At 45.2% G+C, this 13,872-nt stretch overlaps 1 protein-coding gene across 1 annotated transcript in view; it reads left to right on the top strand.

Annotated features, from left to right (window-relative positions):
• The window catches only part of get1 (guided entry of tail-anchored proteins factor 1), a 50,608-nt gene that overhangs the window by 5,957 nt on the left and 30,779 nt on the right, over positions 1 to 13,872 (top strand).

Below are 13,872 nucleotides of genomic sequence, written 5' to 3'. Positions count from 1 at the left end.
TTGCGATGACATATTTTTTTTTTTTTTGTAGCTCAAATTTTTATTTGGAGAGTTATCATGCAATACACATAATACATATGAAACATTGCTCATCAAGACATCTTGACAATTAGTTCGTTGGGATTTTCCTTTGATATATAAATGAGATAAACATGGTATTAACAGATTTAGAACCGATAGAACAGTGAGTAATATAGTCCAGACATTATTACCTTGTATATTCTGTAGTTCTACAACCTCTATCTTTGTTAAAGGAACAGTAACACTAAAAAATGAAAGAGCGTTAAAGTATTAAAAATATAATGCACTGTTGTCCTGCACTGGTAAAACTGGTGTGTTTGCTACAGTAACACTACTATAATTTATATAATAAGCTGCTGTGTAGCCATGGGGGCAGCCATTCAAGCTGGAAAAAAGGAGAAAAGGCACAGGTTACATAGCAGATAACAAATAAGTTCTGTAGAATACAATAGTGTTTTATCTGTTATCTGCTATGTAACCTGTGCCTTTTCTCCTTTGAATGGCTGCCTCCATGGCTACATAGCAGCTTATTTATATAAATTATAGTAGACTTTCTGAAGTAAACACACAACTTTTACCAGTGCAGGGCAGCAGCACATTATATTTTAGCTACTTTTATACACTTTCATTTTTTGGTGTTACTGTTTCTTTAAGATATGGCTTTCAACTTCCATCATGTATGATATTTGTGTTTATGGGATTTTCTGAGCTCTCCTGGGGGTACAATGCGAAATAGGCTTCCCATGGTGACCATACATTGGCATTTGATTGTACATTATTTGTTATAGAGGCAGTCATAGTTTCAAATCGTTTATTGTTTTCCACTCTTGTTATAAACCTCGAATATACTGGGGATAGTTTGTGACTTCCATTTGGAAGTAAGTGCTAATCGTGCCGCTGTTGTGATGTGGTTTACTAGTTTTTGAACTGGGCGTTTAAGTCTCGCTATGGGTTGTCCCAGTATGAGGTATGGTAGTTGAATGTTTAGTGGCAATGCAAGTACCAAGCTGATTAGATTGCTCACCTCTTTCCAGTAGTTTGTTACCAAGGGGCATTGCCATAGTATGTGGCTTAGGGTACCTCTGGTCGTACATCCCCTCCAACAGTATGGGGAGCTATTTGGGTAAATTTTGCGATGACATATTTTTAATCGATATTTTAAAGCATGCAATATATTTATGCGTTATTTCATAGCACACAATATTAGCGCACACTATTACGCACGTAACCGTTACTTTCTGAAAACTACTGTTCTGAAAATTACCATTTCCATGAAAACTCCCGAACCCACGCAGCAGGAACCGAACCGAATCCGAATCCTAATTAGCATATGCTGATTAGGATCGGAAGGGGTTAAAAAAAATTTCACTGCCATTTAACCCTTTCCGAATTCTAATTAGCATATACTAATTAGGATTTGGTTCGGCCAGGACCGCAGATCTGTCCGAAACTGAATCCTTAAAAAAAAAAAAGCCGGGATTTGGCCGAATCCCGAACCAAATCCGGGATTCGGTGCATCCCTGTTGTTTAGTAACGCCTACTCCTGGGAGGTGTTAAATTTCACAGTTATTATCGCCAGATTTTATGCTTTTAACACTTAAAATATGTCTGTAAATTATGCGTAAGCACTATTTCTATTAAATAATTATCGCAATGTGATGGACACAGCGCTTTGCAATATTTGAGATTTTTGCGCATGCGCTATGAGTAGTAACGCATGCCAAATTACTTTGATGAATCGTTACTTAAAAAACGAACACTTTTTAACGCATAAAACTATACGTTAAGGGGCTGATTTACTAACCCACGAATCCGACCCGAATTGGAAAAGTTCCGACTTGAAAACGAATATTTTGCGACTTTTTCGTATGTTTTGCGATTTTTTCGGATTCTGTACGAATTTTTCGGATCCAATACGATTTTTGCGTAAAAACGCGAGTTTTTCGTATCCATTACGAAAGTTGCGTAAAAAGTTGCGCATTTTGCATAGCGTTAAAACTTACGCGAAAAGTTGCGCATTTTTCGTAGCGTTAAAACTTAACGCTACGAAAAATGCGCAACTTTTCGCGTAAGTTTTAACGCTACGCAAAATGCGCAACTTTTTACGCAACTTTCGTAATGTATAGGAAAACTCGCGTTTTTACGCAAAAATCGTATTGGATCCGAAAAATTCGTAAAGAATCCGAAAAAATCGCAAAACATACGAAAAAATCGCAAAGTACCGATCATTACGAAAAAAACGCAATCGGACTCCATTCGACCCGTTCGTGGGTAAGTAAATCAGCCCCTAAGTGTTAACAACCTTTAGTGAATCGGCCCCATAGTGTGTAAAGCTTCTCAGTGGCTTAGGGAATGTTAAAATTGTGTATTTGTAACTTTACATGTGGCTGTGCACACAGTAACATTTCACATATCCCAAATAGTGCGCTCATATTACAGTTTTGCACAGGATATAGGCACATTTCAATAGGAAATCAATTTTTTTGAACTTCTGGCTTCTGTTGATTCTGTTGAAGTCAGTAAGCTCTATGGGCAGGGCTCTCTTCACCTCTTGTATCGGATACTGATTGCTTTATATGTTACTCTGTATGCCCAATGTATGTAACCCACTTATTGTACAGCGCTGCGGGATATGTTGGCGCTTTATAAATAAATGTTAATAATAATAATGTCAGCAGCCATTTGGCCCCTGTGAAGGGCTGGAACGATGGCAACACCAAACGTCATTAGGTCTCATTTAGATTTCAATCAGGCTGGAAAAATGTTATCAGTGAAGGACTGCAATAAGATCCCCGTCTGGTGGGTTTGTTTGGACGCCCCCATGTGGTTTGATTGTTGGTTCAAAAGGGCATATGATCAGATCAGCCTGATTTTTAACCACTAGCAAAGATCCACTTGAGAGGTCCTATACAAGGGAAAAGCGACACAGAGTGGTCTTTTGGGAATTTTCTGTCTGTTCTCACTTTGCTTCCTGCCCACTGTGCTGAGAAACTAAAGCAATCCAGAGGTCAGGCTAATGGAGTTTGATAGTCGCCCACTATCAATCTCTGTTTTTCACGGGCGACTAACCTCACAAAAATGCCTTTCCATCGGCAACAATAGGAATCGCCAGTGGAAAGGCCTTCACCTTTGCCCTATAGTAGGGTTTCTGTAGCAAACACCCCAGCTGTACCAGTGCAGGAATGGCTGCCCCGGGGCTACACAGCGGGGTATTTATATAAACTATAGTAGGGTTTCTGTAGCAAACACCCCAGCTGTACCAGTGCAGGAATGGCTGCCCCCGGGGCTACACAGCGGGGTATTTATATAAACTATATTAGGGTTTCTGTAGCAAACACCCCAGCTGTACCAGTGCAGGAATGGCTGCCCCCGGGGCTACACAGCGGGGTATTTATATAAACTATAGTAGGGTTTCTGTAGCAAACACCCCAGCTGTACCAGTGCAGGAATGGCTGCCCCCGGGGCTACACAGCGGGGTATTTATATAAACTATAGTAGGGTTTCTGTAGCAAACACCCCAGCTGTACCAGTGCAGGAATGGCTGCCCCCGGGGCTACACAGCGGGGTATTTATATAAACTATAGTAGGGTTTCTGTAGCAAACACCCCAGCTGTACCAGTGCAGGAATGGCTGCCCCGGGGCTACACAGCAGGGTATTTATATAAACTATAGTAGGGTTTCTGTAGCAAACACCCCAGCTGTACCAGTGCAGGAATGGCTGCCCCCGGGGCTACACAGCGGGGTATTTATATAAACTATAGTAGGGTTTCTAAGGCAAGCACACAACTTTTCCCAGTTCAGAGCAACAATACATTATATTTTAATTACTTTGATACATTTTCATTTCTTGGTCTTATTGTTCCTTTACGTGGAGCTGAGGCAGACACCTTGACTCCTGTGTACAACAGTACAGCAAGGACAAGGTCACTGATTTTCTGTTGAGAATATGAGCAGATCCAGTTATAGAATGCCGTTTATTAGCTCGACCAAGCTTTGCTCCTCAACCTGTTCTTTGCTCTCAAAATGCCAGAGGTGTGCAATGGAGATGTTGCCTGTAGCCCAGTACTTACAGTGGGAAAGATGTTTTGTTTCATTACACTGATCAGATTGATTCAGCTGGTATCCCTTTCAGATTATTGTGGAATTGTAGCCAGACCCGACCCAATGCCTGGTTGGTTGATGACCCTGTTCATATCTGAAATGGTAGCACTGGTGAGTCCCATCAAAGTGGTAATTTGGGTACATCGAACAGTGGATACAAACCTCAAAAAACAATCTTCGTTAGAAATATAAAACCCTCAGATTCTTATTTTTTTGGGGGGCCACTTATAAAATGCACATTGCAGACCAGCAATCAAAGATTTACTCAATGTATTAGTACAGTCCAATAGTAAAATCTAACCGGCTATAATGAAACCGCATTACAAGGGTGTATTCATAGTTACATAGTTACATAGGGTTGAAAAAAGACCAGTGTCCATCAAGTTCAACCCATCCAAGTAAACCCAGCACACCTAACCCACACCTACCAATCTATACACTCACATACATAAACTATATATACAACCACTAGTACTAACTGTAGATATTAGTATCACAATAGCCTTGGATATTCTGATTGTTCAAGAACTCATCAAGGCCCTATTCAAGTCCTTTCTAGTTCTTAAATTGGGTAAAGAGGTAAAATCTGCATTATAAAAGCTCCGCCCCATGCCTTTAAAATGCAGTATATGCAGAACTCCCATGGTGCAAATGTACATGATTGCTAAGTTTCACTCTGCGCCGACTGCAACTGGTAATTTGTAACTAAAAAATAATTTGTGGTAAACTTAGAGGTCAGATTTCAGCACCCTGTGCCTTAAGGAGATTTCAGACAAACGTCTTCGAATGTATTGCTTGAAGTGTCATCATTGCTTCAGGCTCCTGTAAGTAGTGCTGATTGCTGTTTCTTCACAGTGAGCTTTAGGCAAGGTGTAGACAGAGGTATGTCAGATATGTATTCAAAAAGCAATCCCTCCTGCCTCACTGGGTAACTTTATGAGCTTCATATTAAAAGAAAAGTGAATAGGTGCCTCGTTGGGTTCACATAGGGCTCAATGGCACTCTGCAGCTCCAACCCGGCCCAAGGAAAGTCTCCCATAGGGCTCAATGGCACTCTGCAGCTCCAACCCGGCCCAAGGAAAGTCTCCCATAGGGCTCAATGGCACTCTGCAGCTCCAACCCGGCCCAAGGAAAGTCTCCCATAGGGCTCAATGGCACTCTGCAGCTCCAACCCGGCCCAAGGAAAGTCTCCCATAGGGCTCAATGGCACTCTGCAGCTCAAGGAAAGTCTCCCATAGGGCTCAATGGCACTCTGCAGCTCCAACCTGGCCCAAGGAAAGTCTCCCATAGGGCTCAATGGCACTCTGCAGCTCCAACCCGGCCCAAGGAAAGCCTCCCATAGGGCTCAATGGCACTCTGCAGCTCCAACCCGGCCCAAGGAAAGTCTCCCATAGGGCTCAATGGCACTCTGCAGCTCCAACCCGGCCCAAGGAAAGTCTCCCATAGGGCTCAATGGCACTCTGCAGCTCAAGGAAAGTCTCCCATAGGGCTCAATGGCACTCTGCAGCTCCAACCTGGCCCAAGGAAAGTCTCCCATAGGGCTCAATGGCACTCTGCAGCTCCAACCCGGCCCAAGGAAAGCCTCCCATAGGGCTCAATGGCACTCTGCAGCTCCAACCTGGCCCAAGGAAAGTCTCCCATAGGGCTCAATGGCACTCTGCAGCTCCAACCCGGCCCAAGGAAAGTCTCCCATAGGGCTCAATGGCACTCTGCAGCTCCAACCCGGCCCAAGGAAAGTCTCCCATAGGGCTCAATGGCACTCTGCAGCTCCAACCCGGCCCAAGGAAAGTCTCCCATAGGGCTCAATGGCACTCTGCAGCTCCAACCCGGCCCAAGGAAAGTCTCCCATAGGGCTCAATGGCACTCTGCGGCTCCAACCCGGCCCAAGGAAAGCCTCCCATAGGGCTCAATGGCACTCTGCAGCTCCAACCCGGCCCAAGGAAAGTCTCCCATAGGGCTCAAGGGCACTCTGCAGCTCCAACCCGGCCCAAGGAAAGCCTCCCATAGGGCTCAATGGCACTCTGCAGCTCCAACCCGGCCCAAGGAAAGTCTCCCATAGGGCTCAATGGCACTCTGCAGCTCCAACCCGGCCCAAGGAAAGTCTCCCATAGGGCTCAATGGCACTCTGCAGCTCCAACCTGGCCCAAGGAAAGTCTCCCATAGGGCTCAATGGCACTCTGCAGCTCAAGGAAAGTCTCCCATAGGGCTCAATGGCACTCTGCAGCTCCAACCCGGCCCAAGGAAAGTCTCCCATAGGGCTCAATGGCACTCTGCAGCTCCAACCCGGCCCAAGGAAAGTCTCCCATAGGGCTCAATGGCACTCTGCAGCTCAAGGAAAGTCTCCCATAGGGCTCAATGGCACTCTGCAGCTCCAACCTGGCCCAAGGAAAGTCTCCCATAGGGCTCAATGGCACTCTGCAGCTCCAACCCGGCCCAAGGAAAGCCTCCCATAGGGCTCAATGGCACTCTGCAGCTCCAACCCGGCCCAAGGAAAGTCTCCCATAGGGCTCAATGGCACTCTGCAGCTCCAACCCGGCCCAAGGAAAGTCTCCCATAGGGCTCAATGGCACTCTGCAGCTCCAACCCGGCCCAAGGAAAGTCTCCCATAGGGCTCAATGGCACTCTGCAGCTCCAACCCGGCCCAAGGAAAGTCTCCCATAGGGCTCAATGGCACTCTGCAGCTCCAACCCGGCCCAAGGAAAGTCTCCCATAGGGCTCAATGGCACTCTGCAGCTCCAACCTGGCCCAAGGAAAGTCTCCCATAGGGCTCAATGGCACTCTGCGGCTCCAACCCGGCCCAAGGAAAGCCTCCCATAGGGCTCAATGGCACTCTGCAGCTCCAACCCGGCCCAAGGAAAGTCTCCCATAGGGCTCAATGGCACTCTGCAGCTCCAACCCGGCCCAAGGAAAGTCTCCCATAGGGCTCAATGGCACTCTGCAGCTCAAGGAAAGTCTCCCATAGGGCTCAATGGCACTCTGCAGCTCCAACCTGGCCCAAGGAAAGTCTCCCATAGGGCTCAATGGCACTCTGCAGCTCCAACCCGGCCCAAGGAAAGCCTCCCATAGGGCTCAATGGCACTCTGCAGCTCCAACCCGGCCCAAGGAAAGTCTCCCATAGGGCTCAATGGCACTCTGCAGCTCCAACCCGGCCCAAGGAAAGTCTCCCATAGGGCTCAATGGCACTCTGCAGCTCCAACCCGGCCCAAGGAAAGTCTCCCATAGGGCTCAATGGCACTCTGCAGCTCCAACCCGGCCCAAGGAAAGTCTCCCATAGGGCTCAATGGCACTCTGCAGCTCCAACCCGGCCCAAGGAAAGTCTCCCATAGGGCTCAATGGCACTCTGCGGCTCCAACCCGGCCCAAGGAAAGCCTCCCATAGGGCTCAATGGCACTCTGCAGCTCCAACCCGGCCCAAGGAAAGTCTCCCATAGGGCTCAAGGGCACTCTGCAGCTCCAACCCGGCCCAAGGAAAGCCTCCCATAGGGCTCAATGGCACTCTGCAGCTCCAACCCGGCCCAAGGAAAGTCTCCCATAGGGCTCAATGGCACTCTGCAGCTCCAACCCGGCCCAAGGAAAGTCTCCCATAGGGCTCAATGGCACTCTGCAGCTCCAACCTGGCCCAAGGAAAGTCTCCCATAGGGCTCAATGGCACTCTGCAGCTCAAGGAAAGTCTCCCATAGGGCTCAATGGCACTCTGCAGCTCCAACCCGGCCCAAGGAAAGTCTCCCATAGGGCTCAATGGCACTCTGCAGCTCCAACCCGGCCCAAGGAAAGTCTCCCATAGGGCTCAATGGCACTCTGCAGCTCAAGGAAAGTCTCCCATAGGGCTCAATGGCACTCTGCAGCTCCAACCTGGCCCAAGGAAAGTCTCCCATAGGGCTCAATGGCACTCTGCAGCTCCAACCCGGCCCAAGGAAAGCCTCCCATAGGGCTCAATGGCACTCTGCAGCTCCAACCCGGCCCAAGGAAAGTCTCCCATAGGGCTCAATGGCACTCTGCAGCTCCAACCCGGCCCAAGGAAAGTCTCCCATAGGGCTCAATGGCACTCTGCAGCTCCAACCCGGCCCAAGGAAAGTCTCCCATAGGGCTCAATGGCACTCTGCAGCTCCAACCCGGCCCAAGGAAAGTCTCCCATAGGGCTCAATGGCACTCTGCAGCTCCAACCTGGCCCAAGGAAAGTCTCCCATAGGGCTCAATGGCACTCTGCGGCTCCAACCCGGCCCAAGGAAAGCCTCCCATAGGGCTCAATGGCACTCTGCAGCTCCAACCCGGCCCAAGGAAAGTCTCCCATAGGGCTCAAGGGCACTCTGCAGCTCCAACCTGGCCCAAGGAAAGCCTCCCATAGGACTCAATGGCACTCTGCAGCTCCAACCCGGCCCAAGGAAAGTCTCCCATAGGGCTCAATGGCACTCTGCAGCTCCAACCCGGCCCAAGGAAAGTCTCCCATAGGGCTCAATGGCACTCTGCAGCTCCAACCCGGCCCAAGGAAAGTCTCCCATAGGGCTCAATGGCACTCTGCAGCTCCAACCCGGCCCAAGGAAAGCCACCATACCAAAGCTTGAATGAATCTGAAACTTTTATACTTGTTGCGACAAATGTGATTTTGTCGCACAAATTGTCACGAAGTACAAAAAGTCGCAAAAACTACGCACAGTCCGAAAACTTGGAAAAAATAAGGGTTTTTTTGTATTCGGAATCAATCGTACTTTGATAAATGTGCCCCCTAGGGTATGCTTGAATATAGGACATCTTAAAGGGAAAGTCCACGTTTACTTTTAAGTATGATATTACTTACTTTTTTAGTATGATGTAGACATTGGTATTCTGAGACAATTTGTTGTCATTTTTTTTATTTTTTGTGGTGTTTTTCAGCTATTTAGCTTTATATCAGGCAGCTTTCCAGTCTGGTATTTCAGCAGCTATCTGGTGGCTATGGCCTAACAGGCCCTAACAGACAAAGGATGTAATAGGGAGATAAAATAAATATTAAAAAAATAAATAGTAACAATAACGATAAAATTGTAACCTCGCAGAGCAATAGATTTTTTTCTGCTGGGGTGACCCCCATTTGAAATCTGGAAAGAGGCAGAAAAAGAAGGCAAATAATTAAAAAAAAAAAAAAAAAAATAATGAAGACCAATGGCAAAATTGCTAGGAACAGGTCATTACATAATATACCAAGCTTGTTAAAATTTTCATAGGAACAACCAGAGTGGCTAGTGACTTACAGTCCGACTCATGAACATTTCAATTAGTGTTTTTACAACAATCCAAAATTTTTGCAGCAATAATTGTGATCTCGGGTTCCCAGTTCAAAATTTTACAATTAAGCACAGAAAACCCGAATATAAAAGCCAATGGAAGTTGTATTTTCAAATGTATAGCTAATTCTCAATTCAAGTTTTCCAAATTGATATTAGAGGTTCCTGCACTTGAGTTTTTCTCGAATTCGAAAAAAAATTATTTAAAAAGTTTGATAAATCTTCCCCAAAGACTAGCTTATGCAAAGTAACCATGAGCTTTTTCCATTCCTTCTGCAGCTTTTATGACTATTGGCCGCTGTGGGTGGACCACAGGGGTCAATACTTGTACAACTTGCATTCACTTAAGATGAACGGAAAAAAGTTCAGGGCTACTTTCTATGCAGATTCTGAGAGCCAAGGCACACAGGGAAGTTTGCCGGCCATGATAAATCTACCGCGGGCAACAAATCTCCTGAAAATGCTTTCCCACCGGCAATAATGTAAATCACTGGTGGGAAAATATATTCATCCCTTCATCTGTTTAATTGGTCTCTCTCTTCAACCAATGTTAAGCAATGTTTCCAGAGAAATACTCAGTATTCTGTATTTCTAGATTTTCAGTAATATTGCAACTTGTGATTTGCGGGTTGACCGCAACCAGCTGGACCTGCAGGTTTACCATTAAGTCAGGTGGGTTAGGGTTAAAATTTGGGACAACCACTGCAGGTCGGGTGCGGGTCAGACTGGGGAAGTACATTCTTTCAATGCCCCCAAAGTTTTTCTGTGTTGGACCTAAGACGCACCCAGAAGTACCGTGCAGAGTGCAAAGATGCAGGTACGGGTTGGGTGTTGGTTAGGGTTTTGTGGGTTAGGTTCTTGCAGGGTGAGTTTTTCCTGACCCAGACATCACTAGTAGCAAGATAGGAGAGTGAATAAATAGTTGAAGATGTTAACATATAGAAAGGGCTTGCCACAATGGGGGTTGGGCCAGTTATGGACTCGAGCAACTCAACGTAAAGCATTTCTTAACAAACTGATTATCGAGCTCCTGAGATGATGCTCTGCCCTGGCTGAAGGCATTGCAGTCCCATTTTTAAATGCTGTCTAACTCTAGTCTAAATCTGACACAGGACCACCGACATTAATCATGAGATCAAAGCTACCAATTAAGAAGCAGGAAAATTGTCAGCACCCTTCCAACCCTTCCATTCACTAAAGTGCGTTAAAACGAGCGCTATTTATAGAATGCGTTAAAATTTTTATTGTGTCTAATTTTTTGCATTTTAACGCACCATTCACTAAAAGTATATTTGCGTTAAATTTGACGCAATGCTGCTTGCGTTATTTAAGCCGCTAAGACTATTTTCGTGCGGTATTTGACGGAATGCGTGCTAATCAACGCATTGTGTGCAAATAGTCGCCGCGTGCGAAAAAACGCACGCCATATTAGCCATACACGCCATTACTTTCGGAAAACTACTTTTATGAAAATGCCCATTTCCCTGCAAACTGGCGGCTGCATCACTCTGGGGCCAACACAGACTTGAATAAATCCCACTGCAAAGTCCATATTGTGTTGCCAAAAGCTCATGAACTGTACTTTTCTATAATTACCGCCTGCCTGAAGTAGGGGTTAATTTTCGCACAGACAAATGCGATATTTAGCGTGTCTAAGTGTTTGTGAATCATGCGTTAGTGTTATTTTGGCACGCAAATTAACGCATGTGTTAAAATTAACGCAAAAAAGCGTGCGATAAAACTTATCGACCTTTTGTGAATCAACCCCCATGTGTTTTATGTCTCACACAGAGCTCAATGAATAATGTCAAATTTATTCCAAAGTACGTACACTGTGCGGCATGGCACAAGGGACATTTCTAACTGAATTCCCCCAGTGATGTGACTCCATGTGTCGTTTTCCTTGAGCCCCAGTTGCAGATGAGCCCTTATAACTTATTCTTTAATCACAAATGTATTCCTTCAGGTCAGCCAATGTTCCTTTGCCCGTCTGTGGCAATTTCCTATTAACATAAATTTCTAGAACCTTGTCTCTATCAAAGGTTTGCTATAGGATCCTTGTTTATGCATTCTAATGAAGTTGCCTTGTGTGCTATATCTGCTATAAATTCTCTATTGTAATGTAGTTTTCAGGTGTTAGAGGTGTGCATGCATTGAATGCCTAAGCAGTATTGTTTCTCTGCCCCTTGGGATAGAGTTTTGTTATGTATAGCATACGCACAGGATATTCAGTTTCTGGTTAGATTCTTGGAACAGAAGAGCATTTACATGAATTAAGGCAACTGACCTGCTATCACACCCTTTTTACTTATGTAAATTCACCTAGGATAGAGAAAGGGTTGGGTGTCCATTATCATTAATAAAAGCCTTGTGATTTTGTATTTAGTGATAATTACTTTGTATTATTGGTACGTCGAACTCTGAAAAATCTGATCAGACAAATGGGGCAACTGTAAGGGCAACAACCCAAGGAGCAGTTGAGTTGCCCGCGATAGATCTCTGCTATTGCAGCGACAAACTGCTCCAAAAAGGCTTTCCACCGGCAAAAATAGGAGTCGCGGGTGGAAAGCCCTTCACATTGTTTCTTTTTCCTGCCTGTTGCAGGAAACTTTGCTCGACTTTGGATTACATAGTAACATAGTGAGTTAGGTTGAAAAAAGACGTACGTCCATCACGTTCAACCATAATGCCTATATATAACCTTCCTAACTGCTAGTTGATCCAGAGGAAGGCAAAAAACCCCACCTGAAGCCTCTCTAATTTGCCGCAGAGGGGGAAAAATTCCTTCCTGACTCCAAGATGGCAATCGGACCAGTCTCTGGATCAACTTGTACTAAGAGCTATCTCCCCTACCCCTGTATTCCCTCACTTGCTAAGAATTCATCAAGCCCCTTCTTAAAGCTATATAATGTATCAGCCAGTACCACTGATTCGGGGAAGGAAATGCAAAGGGCTTTCCACCGGCAACTCCTATTGTTGCTGCGATAGCATAGATCTATCGTGGGCAACTCAACCGCTACGTGGGACCTCGGCCTTAGGCTGATACCCTACGTTGCGAGTTAGTTGCCCGCGATAGATCTCTGGAAAGGCATTTCGGAGCAGGCAGTCCTCACGATAGATCTCTGATATCACAGGTTTGAAAGACAACTCTAAAGATAAAGCTCATGTAGCATCTACCTAAAATTTTGTAATTGCTAAACATTTTGAGGTTTGCAGCAGTAAGCGGGGTTGGACTCAGCCATGGTCGAGACCCGATCCCCACCTGCTGCTCCCCACTGATCACGGCAAAGTGTAAGGTAAACAAATGGCAGGGCATGAACAAGAAATACTAATAACATAGGCACATTTCAGATTGTTAAATGATAATGCTAACTGCTCACAGGCACCAGGGACACTAGAAGGTATTATCAATATATTCCAAAAGAAGGTTGTTGACTCTTTAATTGCATCAACCCGTATTTAGTTTTAGATTTGTTTAATTCTTTTCAGCTCTGTGCTGTATTGGCAGTCTTTATTAAAACAAGTTCACACATTGGATTGTTTATAAATTGAGGCCTTAAAAAAAGTACATTGTGCTCTTACATAAGCCGAGGCCACAGAATCATGTTATTTATTCAACTTTTGTTTTTGAGTCCCCACCCGGACTGTCTTGGCTTCTCCAGCGCTGTGTCAATGACGTAGGTGCTGCCATCGACAGGTAAAGCGACAGACTGCCAGCGACGCAGAACCTACATTATGCTACGGGGAAAATACTTTGCCTAACAATGTGCTTTTCCCAAATTGCAAGCAAACACTTGTTACAATTCATCCTCTGTTTACTCTGTTTCATAGTGGACTGTATAAGTGTATTCCGGCACATGTTTGGGCACAAAGTGTTTGCCTATAATCAGCTATGTCCCATAGAAAACATTAGGGTTATAGTTTTGCCAGTGAATTAACCTGATGGACAGGGCACTTGGGCAAGCCCAGTGCTGTTTGCTACTGGAGTGTTTAGGGTCAAGTTTTCAGCTTTCATAACATTGGCTCTTCCACCCCATGCAACCTAAGCAGCACAGCTCATTCTTTTTGTATTTGCAAAGCTAAGCAAGCATTCTACATTCTCATAACAATTCCACCACCAAAGAACATTGTTTTTAGAGACTAAATATATTACATTTGAATGGTTGCTCTTAATAATAAATAAACACACAGTGGACATGGAACAATACAACTCGAGTGCCGTAATTCACTATTCCGAGGATATCCCCAGTATGTGTCTCTACGCCAGGTTCCCATACTGCATAAGAATCATTTTCTTTGCATAACCATCTCCCTGCTTTTACATTATGCTTTTTTTTTCCATTTTACCTTGGATAGTTATTGAACTATAAGGGCTTTAAGATTCCTATGTCCTTCTCGGGGAAAAACCCTGAATGAAATGCCCCAAACCGGCGGAACTCCTTTACATTGTAGTCAATGTTTATGTTTGCCTATTGTACACAGTAGAGAGT

This window comes from Xenopus tropicalis, chromosome 2, assembly GCF_000004195.4.
Source record: "Xenopus tropicalis strain Nigerian chromosome 2, UCB_Xtro_10.0, whole genome shotgun sequence".
Lineage (NCBI taxonomy): Eukaryota > Metazoa > Chordata > Amphibia > Anura > Pipidae > Xenopus > Xenopus tropicalis.
This window is presented reverse-complemented; position numbering and strand designations above follow the sequence as displayed.